General features: G+C 34.9%; 1 pseudogene; it reads right to left on the bottom strand.

Moving 5' to 3' along the window:
* Positions 1–4088: 4088 nt before the first annotated feature.
* LOC145056856 (early light-induced protein 2, chloroplastic pseudogene) lies at positions 4089–4823 on the bottom strand (annotated as a pseudogene).
* Positions 4824–7632: the final 2809 nt, after the last annotated feature.

Here is a 7632-nt window from a genome sequence, read left to right as displayed (position 1 = left end):
ATTGATATAATAACTAGCATGATTCAACTTGTATTCCCCCCCCCCCCATAAAGCATTTAAAAACATTTAGAAACATTTAAAAGGTTGATTCAAGGGGTATGAACTCACCTGCAGTGAGCGGATCGGAAGGAAGTGTCGGACAAGTGCTTGGTGTCAAGTGAAGACTTAGACACACACAATGATCCTAATTACATATGGAGACATATGTATATAAAAATTAGTGATTTAACACTAATTAAACATGTATAAACATCCTATTGCGAGGAAAACACTTTGGTCAAGTGCTAGGAGGCTATCGGGTTGCAACCAAGGAGTGTAAAGCCTCATACGGGAGTTTATGGTCCAATGACCATCTTTATTGGAGTTTACGGCCCAGGGGAGTTTACTCCTGGCCGTAAACTCTACATTGGTCACCAAAAGGGGCTTAAAAATCTAAGGGCTTAAGTGGTTAAGTGCTCCAAAGCTTCAAAAAAGTGTTTGGGTGGGTTTAAGGTCCTAAAATGACCTTGTTTGGTGTTCACGGCCCTGGGACCACTCCCCCATGAGTTTACGGCTGTAAACTCATGGTAAGGAGTACCATTTCATGAATTATGGTCCTTAGGTCAATGGTGTAAGGTTCTATGACACTAACCAAGGCTTACTAAGGTGTTAGGGTGTCATTTGCACCCTTAAAAGGGGTTTACGGCCCAAGAACATGCCCTAGCCATAAACTCCTTGAATCCCATGATTCCTTATGTTTTCTAAGCTCTAAATATGCTAAACTTAGTGTACAATGAGTTGGATCAAGAGTACTTACGATCTACAAGCTCGAATGGTCGGTTTTGGCCAAGAACACTAGTGTGTGTTCTTGGTGTAACTTGAAGATCTACAAAATGGAATGATTTCACGGATGAAATCATGTAAGATTACTAGTTCATGCAAGATATCAACTAGTTAAGATAATAAGCTTATGAGTTTTGAAGACCGGGGACGAAGATCGGGATGATACTTGAGAGGATTTGGAAGAAAATCCGGCCAAGAAAGGGAGAAATGAGAGGAAATGACCCAATGATCTATATATACCCTTGAGTTTATGGCAACATGAGTTTACTGCCGTAAACTCATGGTCTTGTGGCCGTGAACTCACTTAGATGGGGTTAGGGTTGCTACACTGTGGTTCTAGCGGGTACTTTCTATCACTTATTCCTTAAGTGTATTAGGTTCAAAACTCCTTAGAATGACCTGTAACATGGCTAGAACTTTGTACTAATGATTTTGACACCCAAATGGATTGATTGACTAAGCTTTATAAAATAAAAAATTTCGGGTTGTCACATTTTCATTCGTCGACAATTATATGATGAGTTATTGACTTCATATGAAGACTATTCTAGAGTTTTCGTTGGATGTGATGGAGTACTTGATTCATTGTTTTTCTTCATGTCATAAATTTAAAGTTATCAATATGAATAAAATTAATAATAAAAATATAATTACAAATTAATAATGATTTATTGATTGTGTTATAATGAACTAATAATAAAAGTTTCACAAATAATAATTATATTGTAATGATGACATAAAAAGTAAAGTTAATGATAATTATATGGTAATAATTTATCATCATTCATCCAAAAAAATAAGTCTAAGAGCATCTCCAATGGTTAAGTTGTGTTATAACTTAAAGTTATTGTCAACTCATCATTCTATTTATTTTTAAGCTCTAATTAAGTTATATCTGCAAAGGTTAACCTCAACATAGTGTTTTTTTTTTTTTTTTTTTTTTTTTTTTTTTTTTTTTTTTTTTTTTAAGTTTAACTAGTTGATCCACATGTATATAAATTGTTTCTTATAACCCCTTAATCTAATTAGTTGTTTTTAAACACATCATATTTTTATTAAAATATAGTTTGTATTAAAATTTATTGTAGTTATAATATATAAACATTTGTAACATCTAATAGAAATAATTATTTATTAAAGAAATCAATATTATTTCAACTAAAATAAAATTATGTAGGTAAAATGAAATATTTTTAAAGATAAAGGATTAGACTGGATAAACATTTATACTATATTGACCATTCAATATATATTGAATGATCAATAAAAAAACAAAAAAGCTATTATCTCCAATGATGTTTAATAATATTAAGTTATCAAGGAAATAGTAAAAAACTATAAATAAATTATCATTGGAGATACTTTAATAATATAACTATAAATTAGTGTTGTACGTTGGTGTGTACGGGACATTTTAAATAAATTCTATAATTATAATGCATCCATGTAACCTGTTCATTTAGCACCCTATCCTAAACATGCATAATGCCTATACTTATTTTTGGCTTTCCGTCTATGGTGCTAATTTTGTTGATGGTCCGATCAGAAGAAGAAAAATATTCATGTTCATTAAACATTCTTTGATTATTATCATTACGAGCATTTTGTAATTTATAGATGCTATGTTTTAATATACTATAGAGACCTAAATCCTTAGGAGCTACATATTCTCTTACTTACGTAGTGATAATATTATATTTACTACTAGGAAAACGATCATTAGCCGCGTCAAAAGTCGCCGGTAATAAGTCGGGTAGTCGCCGGTAATAGTAATAGCGGCGACATGTCGCCGATAATAAGTCGTCACTACTGTTTCGTCGCTATTGAGCAAATTGTCGCTGCTAATGATATTTGTCGCCGCTAATGATGTGTGTCGCCGTTAATAACAATGTCGTCGGTAATAACACAGTCGCCGGTAATAACAATTTTAATTTTTTTAATTTTTTTTAATTAAAAATTTTGGTTGCCGATAATAATGTCGTCGGTAATTACATAACAACATTCGATGAAATATAAAAAATAATAGTGTCGACGCTAATTACATAACAAACATCCAATTATAATTAATTAAATATTAAAAGTCATAATATCCGATTAAACTTTTAGCTAACTATTAGCGGCGACATTTTTAACTTTTAGCGGCGACATATATGTCGCCGGTATTAGGTTAATGCGGATAAGGAATCTCAACCGTTGGATTGGATATTTGATCATACGGGCTTAGATGTAACGGATGGGGAAAACATGGATTCGAGTGATAACCCTTTAGCGGGGACATTATTACCGGCGAAGTGGACTTTTAGCGGCGACTCTAGCATTTGTCGCCGCTAAAAGCCCATGTCGCCGCTAAAGGGTGATATTTTTGTAGTGATTTAACTTTTCGAAATTTTCGTTATATTTGTTTTACCTATCTTTTTAAACAGTTTGTTTGCATTCTCAAGATCATTAAATCAAATTAGGTATATTCAAGAATGAAGATACCCTTTGCGAGTGGTTATATAGATGAATTTAGAGGTTTTTAACAATTTACTTGGATGACTCAGGCACATTGAATATCAAAATCGTCAAATCGTTTTTTTTTTTTTTATGATACATTTGTTAAAAAGTGAAATAAATAAGATGACTGTGATCTTCAAGAATGAAGATAACCTTTGCGAGTGTCTATATCTCTAAACAGTTTCATCGTTAACATATTAAATAGTTAGAAAATCATCGTTAACATATTAAATAGTTAGAAAATTAAATTTACATCATGAATTGATGGTTTCCCAAAATAAATGAATTTCACGAATGTTCAATGGGCTAACTTTGTGAGAAAATGTTCCTCACGGACGTCGTTTTTTATGAAAAGAAATAAGAAAAATGTCACGATCACTATATATAAGGCCAAAATATGGCCATTTCACGAATAACTTGTTATATTATATAATGGTTTTGTGATCGTTTTGCTTTTAAGGTATCTTAACAATAACTTTGCTTACATCTCCTGTTCCTGTGAGCAAGCTGTAAAACTAGGATTGCAATAGACACACCTAATTACACCGAATGTTTAAGTATTTTATACTTTGACTCTTATATCAATTAGTTTAGGTTGTTTTATTCAAGATCATGTGTTATACACTTATACATATATACAGGGTAAACGATTTGTTTATTCCCCTAAAATTGATCTTAGTTTTTGGTTTTATACTGTATTATGTTCTTTTATATTATCAAACATATGTTTTTCATGATTTGAACCATGTTAGGTCAATGATACAAATAAATATTCAAAAGAATATACATTTTCCTGTTTTATATTTAATTATGCAATAGAAAAGTTTGGATTTTGGAATACATTATCTAGACAAGAGCACTGCCTTTAACATATTCAGTGAAAGCCAAAGCCACCAGCCCCAACATCGCAACCCGTCCATTCCAAAGCTCTGCATCTGACGTCATCAGTCCACTCGACTTCGACTGCACACTCACTCCTTTAAACAACGGCACCAACGACGCTAACGTCAACACCATGCTAGTGCCGACAAACACCGCCACTCCGCCATTGCCGATCTGGGCAAACACGTCTTGACCGCTGCTCACTTCTACCGCCATCGCCGACACAAACCCGATCATCGCCAACCTTCCGTTTATCCTCTCCGGTGCCGGTCCGCTGAATGCCAATACCTCAGAGAACTTCGAGCTGACCTTCGGTGCAGGCGGTGGAGGAGGAGTACTGGTCATATTTGGTGTGGTTGCTTGTTTGGAACTCCCGGTTTCACCACTTTGTGGTGTCTGTGCCATGCACCTGATGGAGAATGCGGGATTTCTCTTGAAAACTGTGATGGGGGCTACCATGAATATTGAAGAAGCAGCCATGTCGGAAAAAGATATATGAAGTTTCGAGGGAGGAGAGAAGGTGGTAGTAGTACTGGTGGTGGTGGTGGTTGAAGTGGAGGATGGGGGTTTGAGGTGGTGGGTTTTATAGGGTTGGGGACTGGGGAGAACTGGTGAAGACAAAGGAGAGTGGATGCTTAAAGGGCCACGTTAAGAGACTTCACGTGGCTTTCGAAATTGCCGATGAGGGGTGGTTGTGGTTAAAAAGCCTCTACATATACACTTATTTCACTAGTGGGGTGAGGTGGGGTATGTCGACAAATTAAGGATTTTGGGACAAAATACATGCATCCTATGGACTAGAATATAAAAATTAGAGATAATACTATAATGTTACAAATGGTTTACAAAACATTCTAAGGGGTATCTAATTGGTCTCATAATATACGCCACTTTCCAAGACATTATAAAAGATTGTTTTGTTACCTAAAAACTACTCTTCCAAGTTCTTTTAAAAAATAGGTTTTTTAGTTGAACCCGTTTTATGACAAGTTTTTTTCAACCGATTCAATCTAGTTTTTATAAGTTTATCTTATATATATATATATATATATATATATATATATATATATATATATATATATATATATATATATATATATATATATATATATATATATATATATAACCAAAAATCTGAAATCCATAAACATAAATCATTCTATAGTGAACTTATATTATAAAACCATAGACATAACAACTGATAAGTATTGGTCTATATGTTGTTCATACCGTTGTCTAGTGTGCGTCAAAGACGTGCCCAATAGTGTTGTGCGTCATCAAACTTCGAGTTGTGTACATTCTAGATAATCTGATTGATCGAGATGTTTAATTTGTTTGAAAAATTGTTGTTTTTAACGGGCCAAATGAAATTTAATTATCCAAGTCCAATAAACGATATCTATCATACCGATTCAACCTAGTGTTTGTAGAATATGTCCGATTTGAACTGTTCTAGGAATTAACATAAACTTTCGTTATTGGGCTGCTCTCATCTCCGGTCCCGGTCCTATTGGTCGAACATAAAGAATCATACACAATACTATATGTTCCGTTCCTAAGGCCTAGCCTATCATGGTCCCCGCCCTTACTCTGCTAATGATGAGATAAGAAACCTCGTCTACACTCAGCTAGTGATGAGATACTGGACCCTACCCACACTCACCTCCCTACCAGGCACATACAAGTATCACGAAGACAACAAGTATAACTAAACATGCATACATTCATCGGGTACCTGAATGACTTGCTTCCTTAATTGCATCAACGTATTCTTTGTCGTCATCTAAGAGGCCCAAAGCATAACATGCATCTCGAAAAGTTGGAAATTCTTCACCATTTACAGTACAAATTTCTTCAAATGATTTTGGACCTTTCATTTTATTTAAAAGAATCCGTAAGAAGTAGACTTTGCCAAGTTTAGGTGAAATAGAGTGAATCCTTTCTATTGATGTCACACCCCCGAACCAGACGGCGGAAACGTCCGGGGGCTGTTGTGACTCAATTGAATACCATAACATTGAATATATATGAAACATAACAACATTCGTCACCATGCATTAATATAGTACAACCAGTAGCGTTTACATGGAATACATTGTTTAAACATTACATTCCCAAAAATAAGTTGTTCGGTTCGTACATCATTAAACTGCAAGCCACCACTGAATATTATTTCCTTTGTATCACTGGTTCCCTGAGAATACAAGTATTTTGAAAAACGTCAACATATGAAATGTTGGTGAGTTCATAAGTAGTGTTTTAAAATCCAATGTTTTGTATTGTTTGAAAACCACCAGAAAATCCGATATTTTCTGAAAATAGTATAGTCGAAAAGAAGTGAAGATCCATAGGTATGCTTGTTTGTTTCTATACTTGTAAAAATTGTTCATTAAAATTGTATGCATTTCGAATCCGATATGTATTGAGAACCTAGGAAAACCCGACGTTTTCCTAATTCTTTGAGTTCCATGAAGTTACGTTGAAACCATTACAAAAATAGTAGTCTCATTCCCAGACGACGTTGGATTATTTTTGAGCATGATTAATTGCTACAAACACGCATTACACAAACGACCAGTTTATAGCTATACTAACGATCCCGAAGGCGTCGTCCGTACTAATCACGTTATCCAACCGCCCTGACTACGTGTCGTCCCACATCCGAAGAGGAAGAGGACACGAAGACCTCTATGACTCTATTAACCGGTTGGGGATAAAATGTGTACGAGGGGTCCCCGACCCGCCTCGCAAAAAAATGTAGACTTTACTAGCAATACCAAAGGACCCTTGGGGACCAGTAGTATACAAGCCATTGAAAGTCCCTCTACGTTGTGCCAAGTCGGTGAAACCCAACACTTCGTAGAAAAAAAAAATGTCTTCGGGCCTTAAGATCAGGTCATTGGGCTAGCTAGGCCCAACAAACAAGATTTTACACTTTTGGGGCCCAAAGATGGTGCGTAGACGTCTGTGCACACTCGCATGTAAATTGAGTTCCCAAACGTTATTTGTATGTATCGTAGTGTCGCCATGTTAGTAGTTTCGGATTTTCATTGGTTCGAGACCGAACCAATTCGTTTTACAACGATTTTGGTATTGTAGTGTATTGTATTTCGTCGATAGTCGCGGTACCATTGTTTGATCAAATTGCATGTATTGAATTAGCCTTGAAAGTTTTCTGTTTCAGCCCCTCATTGTTTGTAAAATTTACTTTTTCAACCCTTTAATTGAATACTTTCCGGTTTGGTCCTTAAATCAATTTTTTTGACATTTTAACACCAAAAATTATTGAAATTAATATTTTTCAGCATATTTTGCATAGAAAACAGTTTAAGTCCCTGAAAATGCAATTTTCTCGGTTATAACCCTTCTTTTTCGCAACTTTGACAATTTTGGCCCAAATTGTAAGATTTTTGCAATTTTGGTCCTTTTTAA

The sequence above is a fragment of the Lactuca serriola genome, chromosome 6, assembly GCF_051521515.1.
Source record: "Lactuca serriola cultivar US96UC23 chromosome 6, Lser_US96UC23_V15, whole genome shotgun sequence".
Taxonomy (NCBI): domain Eukaryota; kingdom Viridiplantae; phylum Streptophyta; class Magnoliopsida; order Asterales; family Asteraceae; genus Lactuca; species Lactuca serriola.
The sequence above is the reverse complement of the archived record's forward strand: the minus strand, read 5'-3'. Positions and strand labels throughout refer to the sequence as shown.